The following is a 14,373-nucleotide window of genomic DNA, read 5'->3' on the forward strand; positions in this document are numbered from 1 at the left end:
TTAAAATCACAACTTGTGCACTTATTCAGTATCACTTTGAAAGGGAGAGTGAAAATGGCTGCTGCCGTAGCACTTCAGGAAGCTTCCACCTCACTCTACCCCCTTCCTCTACACCGGCCCCCTTCTATCCTTCCCTCCAGCCCCCTCTACACCACTCTGTCTCAGGATGGCCTGGGATCAGTCTCCACCTGATATATATGTGGTAGTGTAGGCCCAGCTCATTTAGCATTTAACTGCTCTGCTGCATAGTTTCTCTATCCTATACTTGTGTACTGCTGTATGAGCTGTTTGACATGGATGTTTATGATGTTAAATTTGGCAGAGTCACTCTTGGCTGCCATTGCCTGTATCCCACTTTTTAATCCTTATATTGTGTTCCGGTCAAGACTGATTAACACTTTTTTTATTTTATTTTTTTAAGAGAACTGTAGTTTATTTCATCCAGTTGGAATAAAATTCCATGACTTTGTTCACACAGGGCATCTGAACACACAAATTTTACTGGTTTTATTTCACTTTGCTACACCTGTAGTGTTCCTGGTCTAAAGTGACCGGCCATCGGACATTAATGGATTAGACTACAAAATACATATTAAGTGTTCAGGAGCATGCCAATCCTTTAGATGAGCACATATGTGGATGTGTATTTGCACACATAATGTCCTCGGACATGTGTGCACACACACACACACAATGTGTGTTTAGTGCCCTTTTGTGCATCGTCTTTCCATGTACATTCTTTGAGGAATATTTCAAGTTCATATTATGTTGTGTTTGAGCTCATTTGAATCGGGATAGTCTGCTGTTAGTTACGATATGTCATTGTCTATGTTAAATGTATGTTTTAGGAAGTAATAAGGAAAAACGTGACAAAAAGACACTCCTGTTAATCAATATAAGAGATTTATCAACAATCTTAGTGGGCCGGTCATTTTTGACCAGGAACACAAAAGGTGTTAGCACAAACGAACACAACACAAGGGTTAAATTCTGTCTAGCAGTGACAAACCTTGGGTTGTGGAATCGGATGCCTGTTGTCGTTTCAGTGAGCTTTATTTTCTGTACATATTCCTTTGTACCTAAAAATAAATCTGTTCTATCCAAGTTGCTTTAAGGGATAATTAACCTAAAAATTAAAATTCTGTCATTATTTACTCATCCCCATGCTGTTCCAAACTGTGTAGCTGTGTCCCAAATTACTGTTACTGTTTATAAACAAACATATCGCTCCGCCACTTCTGGGATCTTTTGGCAGCCCAGAAAAGGGCTCCGTTCAATGGGTGCTTCACACAAATTGAGCTAAAAATGCACCAATGTGGGGTTGTTTGTGGGGTTAAAACAAACATTATTGTGCATTATTAGAGACTGGAGATTTGGGCTTCTTTAAATTTCAATCAAGATTGCTGGATGAGGAAAAACTCAAGATTTGACATAAATCATGATATTTCGGGGATCATTGTTATCATGTCTACTCTATAGGTTAAATTACTCTGACGCCATACCACAGGAAACTGCACTTACGGGTTCTTTTGCGCAGCAGATTTCAATGGTGGAAATAGGCAGCACTGCAGTTTTAATAATCTTTTAAGCTTTATAAAATGTAATAATGTTTATTTGTGTTAATAAAAGTTATTATAAAGCAATATCTGTGGTTACCAGTGAAGAAATCATGTGGGTTCTTTTCTGAAATATTTAGAACCAAGTTTAACTTGGTTCAATGAGCCTGTGTGATTATGTTAGACATGTAACAGGTTGATGAATACACATCCTCACACATTTAACAGACTTCTAAAGCCTAAAAATGTGGGTACTTGAAATGAAAACTACCATCAGACATACAATATGTATCTTAACTACTTAAATTATTAACCCACATAGATTAAATAAGATTTACTTCAAAATGATTATATTCCATATCAAAACTTTTTCGATGAACAATATTATTTACTGCATTCAAAATAAATGCAAAGACATCATTTTAGCATTATGCCATTATTTTTATTCACTTATCCTTTCACAAACAGTAGTCCGTGCGCTGTGGTTGTGGAGACGGGTCCCATTCCTCCCATTATATCATATATGGTGGTCTTAATCATACAAAATCATCGTTAGATCATATTTGACTTCATATCTTTCACAGCGACAGCACTTTGGAAATCAAAAACAGCCATTTGCGATCAGAGTTTGTGGGATGTCTTCGTAAAAAAAGTTAATATCCACTAACAGCTGCTGTGGGTCAATTGTGTCTAATAGAGCAGACACTATAACAATGATAGTGACCCATGAAATATCATAATTTATGTAAAATCCTGAGTTCCATATCGATTCAGTTCACTCGACATTGCAGTGAAACGCTTTAGGTAATTCCTTTTCCACAACTTAGTTAAAGCCCTTGTATCATAACGGCAATCTTATGATTGGCAATGGTGTTTGAGCCCTGTCCTTTTAGGCTCGCATTTGCCCTATATAAGTGGGAGCTCAATCACCATTGCTTCAGAATTTTCTTCCTTGAAGACCAACATCGTCTCGTCTTGACTACGACAATCATCTCGTCTTGATCAGCCATCTCTTTGCCGTCGACGGACACCTTCCAGCGGACGGTATTTCCCTGCAGACGCATCAGGACGTTCTTCGCCTGACTCTCAGCGCCTGCGAAAGATTCATCGGGTTCTTCGCTTCAACGAGAAATCTACCCACATCCAGCAGCATCCAGGCAGGAGCTGTATCCTTTGATATATATATATATATATATATATATATATATATATATATATATATATATATATATATATATATATATATATATATATACACTACTGTGCAAAAGTTTTAGGCACTTGTGAAAAATGTTGCATAATGAGGATGTCTTCAAAAATAATGACATATTTATCACTATTCTTTTATCACTTAATGTCATACAAAGTCCATTAAACATAAAAAAGCTAAATCAATATTCAGTGTGACCACCTTTGCCTTTAAAACAGCACCAATTCAACTAGGTATACCTGGACACAGTTTTTCTTGGTTGTTGGCAGATAGGATGTTCCAAGCTTCTTGGAAAATTCACCACAGTTCTTCTATCTAAAGCAATGCTTAGGAGTCTAACATTTATATTTCCTATTGACACACTAAAGCTGAAGATATAAATAACCATCTTATGACAAATGCTTTTGTGAAACATCTTATGTGCCTAAAACCTTTGCACAGTAATGTATATATATGTAATATTCCCTCCAAGTGACGTAAAACCCTCTATAAAAGAGCCGCTTGTGTGTATGAGTCTTTTTAAAGATGTCGTATTGCAAATGTTCCTGTGAGCGACACATTGCTCTGTCAGATCAACATGAGAGCTGGGCTGCACCCATGCAAAAGCAGCTCTCATGGACTGCCCTCACTGTGAGGACATAAGTCTCAAGATGCTCCACTCTAGGGTCGCCCTCATTCTGAGGGACGATTCTGCCTCCCGTGCCTTCCCAACCGCTTCCTCTGTGTTAAGTCTCGAGGGACAAAATGAAGAAGCACAGCGGGGCCACAAGGTAGAGATGAAAGAACCCAAGGAGGATCTCGCGACAGCGCAAGCCCCACGAGCCCCTCAATCTTCCCACGCAGCATCTTCGCCAGTGCAGTACCCACGTGACGACCTCCAGCCCTCTGTGAATGAGTCGGTGTTGTCTTATTCGGCTGGTCTGATGATGATAATGATGCCGTGTCCCTAGCAGCATCAGACATGGGAGAATGGCCATTGATTGTTACTCCACGTCAATGTGCGGGCGGTCAAGGAGCCATTGATACTGGCCATTGATACGAGTTACTCCGCGTCATTGCGTGGGCGGTCGAGGAACTCGGCCTTGAGTGGTCGCTTCCTGTCGAGCCAGAAAATTCTCATCTATATGAATGATTCCTGCACACCGTCCGCCATCAAAAGACCGTGGATCAGAAAGCAGTGTCGTTCTTCCCTGAGATTCACACGGAGCTTACTGAGACTTGGCGCACGCCCTGCTCTGCGTGTGCAGATCAGAGGGGCTGCTATCCTCAGGCATATTTTAGCATCTTTGTACTGTGACGCAAATAGCGCTGTCAGTCCCCAGCGGGAAGAATTCCCCTGGAAGTATAGTGTTTATAGGAATCTAGAGCTCATGCTTTTTCTATTATGTTTCGACTCGCCATTCCCCACAATTCTCACCGGGAACAAGTTTTTATTGCAAAGCTTCCTTGCACTTCTTGAATAACGCGTGTACCTTGTAGCGGCTGCTCGACGTGCACTGAAGGCTAAAAAAGCTCTTTCTTCCTCTCCAACCAAATTCACTTACTGTGATAACCATGGGTGACTGGTGTCTATTGTTAGCTAGCTCAAGCCTTTACACTATTAGTGCTGTGCACGGATGCATGATGCACTCTGAGTGATAAAATCCCGTCTGATAAGTGGCAGCTATCTGTGCCCATTATCCACGGCCACTCGTGCATTTCGCAATCACGTGGCTCATTCCGGGCATCTCAGAGAAAAATCAACTCACACTCCATACAAAATGCTCCCATCTTATAAACGGTAGCTCCCCTCAACTGCTCTTCACGCAGCAAAGACCCAGTGAATTGCTCCATAAAGGAGATCCTTACATTCCTTCAAAAGCAGTTGGACGCAGGTCTTACTCCATCAACACTTAAGGTTTATGTAGTGACCATCTCGGCATTTCACACTCCAGAGGCTGGCTCCTCTTTAGGCAGACATGATCTGATCATAAAGTTCCTTAAGGGAGCAAGGTGATTGAACCCCCCTCGCCCTGGTATGGTTCCAACATGGGACTTAAATCTGGTGCTGAGGGCGCTCACGAGCCCCCCATTTGAACCACTGGAATCCGTTGAGTTGCGTGTGCTCTCTCTAAAGACTGCACTGCTTTTGGCTCTGGCCTCAGTCAAACGGGTTGGTGATATACAGGTGCTGTCGGTTGACAGTTCATGGAATTCGGACCAGGGCTTTCAAAAGCCACCATCAAACCCAAAAAAAGGCTATATGCTTAAGGTGCTTTCCACACCATTTAGGGCTCAGATAGTCCACCTACAAGCTTTCTTTTCTCCACCGTCTAATTCGGATGAGGAGCAGTTTTTATTATGTTCCGTGTGGGTATTGCACATGTATGTGAAGCGCACCCACCAGTTTAGACTGTCAGATCAGCTCTTCATTTGTTATGGAGGGTGCATAAAAGGCATGTCCATTTCCAAACAAAGGCTCTCTCACTGGATCGTTGATTCGATCGCCCTCGCTTATGAATCACAGGGCGTGAGATTCCCTATTGGCGTAAAAGCTATTCAGCTAGAGGCATGGCCTCCTCATAGGCATGGACAAACAGTGTATCCCTACAGGATATTTGCTTTGCAGCAGGATGGTCTTTGCAGAACACGTTCACGAGGTTTTATAACCTAGACGTGGCGTCCATTGCTTCACGAGTCCTCTCTGTCTAGAGAGCTTACTACCCAGCGGGTGAGCCTGAGCTCCTTATTACAGGAGGGCTACCTGTTATAATTTTAATACAGCCGCCTGTGTAGGCTGCTATCCAGTTTACTCCCACTAGAAGTCACAAGCACTTCCAAAAGAATTAAACCTCCCTCCCTACCTCTGGTGATGAAGGAATTAAATTATTCTGTGTGTATTATATACTCATATAGATCCTCAGATTAAGATTAATTTCCTGTCTGGTTTTCACCATGTGGGGTTGTTCATTTTCATACACACTTGAAGACATTTTATAATAAGTCACCACCCAATGGGCCTGTTAACTCATATACATTTTCTTCTAAGTGTTTATACCCTGTTGTATCTTAGGGTATGATGCTACGTAGTGCCCCATGATGGGACTCCGTTCCCCAAAGTGTTTCACTGCAATGTAGAGTGAACTGAATCGATAGGGAACGTCTCCGTTTACACATGTAACAGCGGTTCCCTGAGATGAAGGGAACGAGATATTGCAAAACTTGGCCATACTACTACTTCAGAGTTTCGAGGTATGAGCGATGCGTTCTTGTCCTTCAGTCAGAAAATGCGGAAGAAATGGTGATTGAGTGCACGCTTATAGGGCAAATGCGTGCCTAAAAGGGCGAGGCTCAAACACCATTGCCAATCATAAGATTGGCGTTATGATACAAGGACTTCAACTAGGTTGTGGAAAAGGAATTCCCCAAAGCGTTTCACTGCAATGTCTCATTCCCTTCATCTCAGGGAACCGAGGTTACATGTGTAACCGGAGATGTTTTTACTGATGCAACGATCTGGTGGAAATTTAAAGAAGCCATAATCTCCAATAATCTGTGGGAAACGGGGTGTTTCAACCCCACAAACAGCACATTTTAGGCAGTTTCAGCGCAATTTGAGTGAAGCGCCCATAGACAACAGTTATTTTCTGGGCTACCAAAGGAACTCAGAAGGGGCGGGGTGAAGCATTTGTTTGTAGAAGCGTTTGTTTGTAAACAGTAACTTAATCTATTAGACCCAGTTGACCCACAGCTGCTGTTGGTGGATTTGAACTTTTCACAAAGAAATTGCACAAACTCAGATCACAAGCCACTGTTGAAATTTCAAAAGTGCAATTGCTGTGACAGATTTGAGGTCAAATATGACCTAACGATGATATTACATGAAGAAAACCCATGGAAGGTCTAACAGGAAGAAAGGGGCTCCGTCTCCACCATCAGAGCACATAGGCTACTGTTTGCCAATAAAAATAATGTCCTACTGCTAAAATTATGTCTACATTTATTTTGAATGCAGTAAGTAGTAAGTAGCAAAAACAGCTGTTATTAAGAGTGAACATGCAATATGATGATAAATCTGATTATGTACTGCATGTGGGTTAATAATTTAAGCAGTAAAGATGCATATTTTTTGTCTTAAGGTAGATTTAATTTTCATATGCCATATTTCAAATTTTAGAAGAGCCTTAAGCGTGTAAGGATGTGTATTCATTAGGCTTGGGATCAATGCCTTTTTCACACATCGATAAGCGGAAGAGCTTCCAAATGATTATCGATATATATCAGGATTTTTTCAGATATACAGTTGTGCTCAAAAGTTTCATACCCTGGCAGAAATTGTGAAATTTTGGCATTGATTTTTAAAATATGACTGATCATGCAAAAAAACTGTCTATTATTTAAGGATAGTGATCATATGAAGCCATTTATTATCACGTAGTTGTTTGGCTCCTTTTTAAATCATAATGGTAACATAAATCACCCAAATGGCCCTGATCAAAAGTTTACATACCCTTGAATGTTTGGCCTTGTTACAGACACACAAGGTGACACACACAGGTTTAAATGGCAATTCAAGGTTAATTTCCCACACCTGTGGCTTTTTAAATTGCAATTAGTGTCTGTGTATAAATAGTCAATGAGTTTGTTAGCTCTCACGTGGATGCACTGAGCAGGCTAGATACTGAGCCATGGGGAGCAGAAAAGAACTGTCAAAAGACCTGCGTAACAAGGTAATGGAACTTTATAAAGATGGAAAAGGATATAAAAAGATATCAAAAGCCTTGAAAATGCCAGTCAGTACTGTTCAATCACTTATTAAGAAGTTGAAAATTAGGGGATCTCTTGATACCAAGCCGGGATACACAGGGATACACAGAAAAACCCACAGATAACCAAAGGAGAAATACAGGCTGCTCTGGAAAAAGACAGCTTGGTTGTTTCAAGGAGCACAATATGACGATACTTGAACAAAAATGAGCTGCATTGTCGAGTTGCCAGAAAGAAGCCTTTACTGCGCCAGTGCCACAAAAAAGCCCGGTTACAATATGCCCGACAACACCTTGACGCGCCTCTCAGCTTCTGGCACACTGTAATTTGGAGTGATGAGACCTTAATAGAGCTTTATGGTCACAACCATAAGCGCTATGTTTGGAGAGGGATCAACAAGGCCTATAGTGAAAAGAATACCATCTCCACTGTGAAGCATGGTGGTGGCTCACTGATGTTTTGGGGGTGTGTGAGCTCTAAAGGCACGGGGAATCTTGTGAAATTTTGATGGCAAGACGAATGCAGCATGTTATCAGAAAATACTGGCAGACAATTTGCAGTCTTCTGCACAAAAGCTGCACATGGGACGCTCTTGGACTTTCCAGCACGACAGTGACCCTAAGCACAAGGCCAAGTTGACACTCTAGTAGTTACAGCAGAAAAAGGTGAAGGTTCTGGAGTGGCCATCACAGTCTCCTGACCTTTATATCATCGAGCCACTCTGGGGAGATCTCAAACGTGCGATTCGTGCAAGATGACCAAAGACTTTTGGGCAGCTATACCACCTGCAAGAATTTGGGGCCTCATAGACAACTATTACAAAAGACTGCACGCTGTCATTGATGCTAAAGGGGGCAATACACAGTATTAAGAACTAAGGGTATGCAGACTTTTAAACAGGGGTCATTTAATTTTTTTTCTTTGTTGCCATGTTTTGTTTTATGATTGTGCCATTCTGTTACAACCTACAGTTAAATATGAATTCCATAAGAAATAAATGAAATGTGTTTTGCCTGCTCACTCATGTTTTCTTTAAAAATGGTACATATATTACCAATTTTCCAAGGGTATGCAAACTTTGGAGCACAACTGTATATAGGGCTGCCTGTTGCACAATAGTCTTTGTGTTTCCAAATATATTTGTCAACACAACATTGGTAAAGTGTGAGCGGCAGGGTATATTTAAGGGGGCTGCACACCGGACATGTCTGGCAGACGACGTGGCGCATTCTAAAATTTGAAGGAAAAAAATTCTATAAAGGTACATACACAGCACGGGCTCGCCGTCTCCAGAGGCTGCTTAAAAATCTGCAGAACCACGAAATGCAACACGCATAGTTTTCCATTGAATTCGACCCAGATCATTATCAAAAGGACAAAGATTATTTACTCTAGCCATCACTGGATGACATATTGTGAACATGTATCCTTCATATAGCCTACATAATGTATTTTCAGAAACAAGTATTTCTTTTTGTGGTTTGGCAGCTTGAATGAAACCTCTTCAAAAATACATACAGAGAAATTGTATAATAATGTATAATCATTCATTTTGCGCAATTAAATCAGTTTAATACACTTTCATTCTTGAAAAGGTAACTTTTTGTTTGCATGTGTCCTGTGCAAGGAGCTCTAAAATACCCATCCTATGTTGTGATACCGGTGCCTTGCAACCTGCTTCAGTAAATGTTATATCACCCTCTTGTGGTCTCCCAATACTATTACGCCAACTTACAGTGAATTACAAAGTACGCAAATTAGCCTACTAATTTTAATGTTGGCTAATTTTAATATATAGATGCCTCAAAAATATATTGATAAAATAACGTGCCGATCAATAATCGATATATCGATATTTTATGACATGCCTAGTATTCATCAACCTGTTACATGTCCAACATAAGCAAACAGGCCTATTGAATCAAGTTCCAAACATTCAGAAAGAACCAACATAAATTCTTCACTGTAAACCATAGATATCCCTTTATAATAACATTAACAAACATTATTAGCTAGTATAACATTATATGATAAATACAAAATTATAAACACTGCAGCGCTGCTCGAAAGAACCCGGAAGCGTGGTTGCCTGCAGAGTGACATCAGAGTAATTTTATATATACGTTATGCACTTACACTACACACTATGCACTCACCCATGTAGTGTATGAATTTTCAAAGTGTATTATCATTGCAAATGGAACACTAACCATTTTTTACTACATGGAAGAATTTGCTGTTTTCAGCTGATGGAAGTAACATTTCAAATGCATGCATGTGTAACACTAGCTTTAGCATGTTAGCCAACCTCAGTTCAACACTTGTATCTCAAACAACGTACATTCAAACAGAGTTTGGTGATGGCAAAGCAATCAACTCACATTTGTAAGGTGCTGTCTTCACTGAAGTTTTGCTAGTTACCACATTCAACATTAATGATGTACAATTGTTTTGTCAGAACTGCATCGCTTTCAGGTAACTCCACCCCTTCCACTCCGTAGGGAAAGCTGCGAGCACTGAGTGCATGAATTGTCCGACTTTACACACTTATTATGTTATATCTGTTGAAGTACATCTTTCTGATACTCATAGCACTCTTCTTCTCTATGCATTTTCAGTGTAAACACACTACTCACACTACTTGCACTACAAAATGCCATAGAATAGTGTAGAAGTACGCAATTTGGGACGCAGCTCATGATTTTGTTTCTTAGTCTTAGTCACCATTCACTTTTCATTGATTTATGGGGAAAAGATGCAATAATTGTGAATGGTGAATGAGGCAGTTAGTCCTTCACATTCTGCATAACATCACCTTTTGTGCTCTTTAGAAGAAAGTTAATCATGTATGTTCATCATGTAGGTGAGAAAATGATGACAGAATTGTCTTTTTTGGGTGAACAATTCCTTTTATAGATCTGCAGATATCATATTGACATGCAGCAGCACAACATTTGAGGTGCCACACAGTATGCCTTATTATTATTAATTTCAATTATCAATGTATTTATAATTAATTCAGTATATTATAATTAGTATTAAATAAACATTGGCATACACCTTATATTGATTAAAATACAACAGTGTTTGTGTGCATTTTCATAGATATATTAGGTGCATATTTTCTGCTGTGTTTTCTTTTTGATATGCCTTATATTTACCATTAAGCATTTAAATGCAAATATGATGTTGCCTTTGCTTGTGCCCTTCTTTGATATACTCAACAGTAGACTTAGTCTTGGTAAAATAAATTCAACAGATAGTAGGATAATAGTCTCCTAGTAACCAGTGTTGGGGGTAAAGCGATAAAAGTAACGCATGTTACATAATCAGATTACTTTTCTGAGTATGAGTAAAGTAACGCAGTATTTTTTATTTTAGACCATAATATCGGAGTTACTTTTTAAATAAAGTAACGCGTTGCTTTTGCACACCTCTACTGTAAAAGTAAATGTGTGCAAACTTCGGGGAGGAGACTTAGTGCATGATGGGCATTGTAGTTCTATAGAGTGTGAGGCCAGAGACTATTTAGCAGAGATGAGTCACTTCTATTTAAATGAATGGGAGAAATTGGAATGCCCAACCAAGAAGCTAGCACCCAACAGTCAATGGATGTAGAAAGGAAGTCCCACCTTGCACATAAAAGATCCAATCACCTTTTAGATATAGACATCACCTATTAATCAACTCGCTAAAGCGCATGCACATTTAGTGTTTTAGCGTAATATGAGGTCAATGTTCGGTTGTGTGAAACGCAGTTGATACATGTTATTACACACTGCATTAAAAAATCAGTAAACGTGTTTAGGCAGAGGGATAAAACTAGTCTTCCACTTACCACGACATGATACACAGGGTGAAATACTCGCTCAATTCACTGACTTATGCAGCCGAACTGCTCCGTGTTATAACTCCCTGCAACTGGGAGAATGGGATGAGGAAAGACTCTGGATCAGTCGCTTCTGTTCTTCATCGATTGTGTACGAAGAGAAAATGTCTCTAAATGTCTTTAAGTTTCTAAAAAGATTCAACATTTTTGTTTTATAATAAACAAGTAGTTTGATTCATGAAACAAACTGTTTTTATGACATTTTTGGTAGCATTAAAAATTATTCCATTCAAGTATCAACATGGCCTCTGAAGTTGTGGCGTCTGTACGCACTGTGGATCAACTCAAAACAAGCATGCACTGAGATGACTTAAAAAATATTATTTTATTATCAGATGCATTCCTTGAACATGTTAGGCTGGCATTCCCACTGAATGTTATCCTGACTTTTGTAAAACATCTGAAGTTGACTAGCATTGTCAATGAACACAGCACATGATGACATACATGATGCAGGTTCAAGTGTTGGAATTTGCTGCTTTAGGTAAGACAGTGGTTATTCTTCATTATTCATATTGGTTGCCATGTTGATGGAAAAACAGATCATGCATATTCATGTTATTGATTCTTTATTATAAATATGACTTGAAGACCTACTTTCTAAATATCTGTTAGTTTACTATGTTGCTTTGACATGAGTGTTGTACAGTAGCTAGCATGACCTGTAATGTCTCTTGTATGCAATACATGGCTTATTTTTATGGAATGCATATTACAGCAGAAGAGAAAGTTGCTGTGAGAAAAAAGTAATGCTAAAATAACGCAAAAGTAACTTAATGCTTTACTTTCCATAAAAATGAACTTTTTAAATATATTAAGTTACTTTTTTAAAGAGTAACACAATATTCTAATGAGTTACTTTTAAAAGTAATGTTACCCAACACTGCTAGAAACATATATTTGTATTAATTTGGTCTGATTTTTTTCCACATGATCTGGTAGCAGCTTGGTCCTCCAGAGGATGCATGCTAAAAACAGTGGCACTCTGTGAATGTTTTAATAATTACGCAGCACAGTACGGACAGAGACTTGGTACAGTGTGTGACATGCAGTTGCACAGAGAAAATGTTTTTTAAATGAAGATTTATATAAACTTAGAGCTTGACTGCATGTGATAGAGAGACATGGTCTCTACTGATTCCTGAGGGAAAATTCGGGAAGATTCAGGATTACAGTATGCAAGGAAACTGACTTTTTCTCACATAAAAATCTCACTTAAAATTGATTATGTTCCCTTTGCTGTTGCTTGCCTTGCATAATTTGACAATAACTTGATGATGCATTATTTGCATGTAATATGCATGTATCCACTGACTATAATATGGGATGGCAATTGCAGGCAGATCTTGAAAGAAGGAATCCAAATACAAGCAATGGAAAAATATGACTGCAGAGGTCAACTGTATAGCAGTAGAATAATGGAGAGAATGTGGAGGACAGGAATGAAGAGGGACAGGAAAAGAGAGAAAGAGAGAGAGAGAAAGACAGAATGGAGGAGTGCAGGAGAGATGGAGACTGATACAGAGAGTGCTGACCTTGGAGGAGGTCAGAGACAGCACCTGCCTACTCTCTCAGATTGTCACCCAACCCATCGCCTCGCTCCCATCATGCTGCAAGAGGGACTGTGAGGAGGCAGTTGCTAAGGAAACCTTCTGGTTTCCATGGAGATTGTAATGTGTGAAGGACCAGTTAGTGGGACAGACCAGGGGTCTTGTCGGAGTCATGCTGTGCGACTGTGTGGTTGTGTTACGTGTTGTCTGCTGAATTTGCTCAATTTTGTTTTTCCATTTAAGGCAAATATTTGGTGCTTATAAACATATAGTGCCTTGTATAACAAAGACCCTTTTACTCCTGTAGGTTATAGCAATGAATTGCAGGAATTTAAATAGAGAATTCCACTGTGCTCTCCCCCAATGGCCTTAACTTAATTACACTTTAATTATAGACAGGCCTTTCCTCTAACACAATGTTACAATTGCTACATAAGAATGTCCTTCATGGTTTTTATGGTTTTGTTTATATGTGAATATCTCCATGCTTTATATGCACAGCTATAAACTTGCAGTACCGCAGAACCACATACTGTGGTGTTTTGGTAAACATGATGCAGATATTTTCAACATGTGTGTCTTACGTTTGTTTAAAGACACAGGGAAGCACCTGTAAATTTCAGTAAGCATTAACGCTGTTATGTTTGGGTAATTTTTGACCTGTTTAATCGTTAAAAACAGTGGGAAAACTAATCTTAATTTGCTCAAAATCCCTTTCGACCAAGTAAAAAAAAAAAAAATAAGCGTCGGTCCATGCGGCCCCATTTCACAGCCGGCCCACCAGGAAAAGTCCCGGTTCTCCCAATGGCCAGTCCACGCCTGGGCATTGCTAAGTGGTTGCCAGAGCATTACTAAATGGTTGCAAGATGGTTGCTTACTGGCCAAGTCAAAAGAGACCATCCCTAAGTCTTTATGATATCCCGATCCCTAGATATGTGTGGGGATATTTTCAATGGAAGTCTATGGAATTTGTTGCTAATCTTTCAATCGCCAGTTTGTGTAAAGTGTGAGAAACAGACCTACGGCAATGTTTATAATCAAAAGGGAGGTGCTGTATATCTACTGTATTCTACAGGGTCTTTTTTGACCAGAACAAAACATTGTTTGAATTTTTTATCCAAAACAGAAGGGTTAAAAATTATATGACATGTTACCATGTTATAACATTAGGGCTGGGCGATTTATCAAATATTCACAATACACTCACTGAACACTCTATTAGGAACACCTGTACACCCACTTGTTCATGCGATTATCTAATCAGCCAATCATGTGGCAGCAGTGCAATGAATAAAATCATGCAGATATGGGTCAGGAGCTTCAGTTAATGTTCACATAAACCATCAGAATGGGGAAAAAATGTGATCTCAGTGATTTGGACCGTGGCATGATTGTTGGTGCCAGACGGGCTGGTTTGAGTAT

The 14,373-nt window shown here is 39.5% G+C and overlaps 1 protein-coding gene across 2 annotated transcripts in view; it reads left to right on the forward strand.

Moving 5' to 3' along the window:
* Window positions 1-14,373, forward strand: part of LOC127452095 (cAMP-specific 3',5'-cyclic phosphodiesterase 4A-like) — an 88,617-nt gene that overhangs the window by 59,843 nt on the left and 14,401 nt on the right. The gene's annotated exons all lie outside the window — the stretch shown is intronic.

Source organism: Myxocyprinus asiaticus, chromosome 14 (genome assembly GCF_019703515.2).
Source record: "Myxocyprinus asiaticus isolate MX2 ecotype Aquarium Trade chromosome 14, UBuf_Myxa_2, whole genome shotgun sequence".
In the NCBI taxonomy this organism is placed as follows: Eukaryota; Metazoa; Chordata; class Actinopteri; order Cypriniformes; family Catostomidae; genus Myxocyprinus; species Myxocyprinus asiaticus.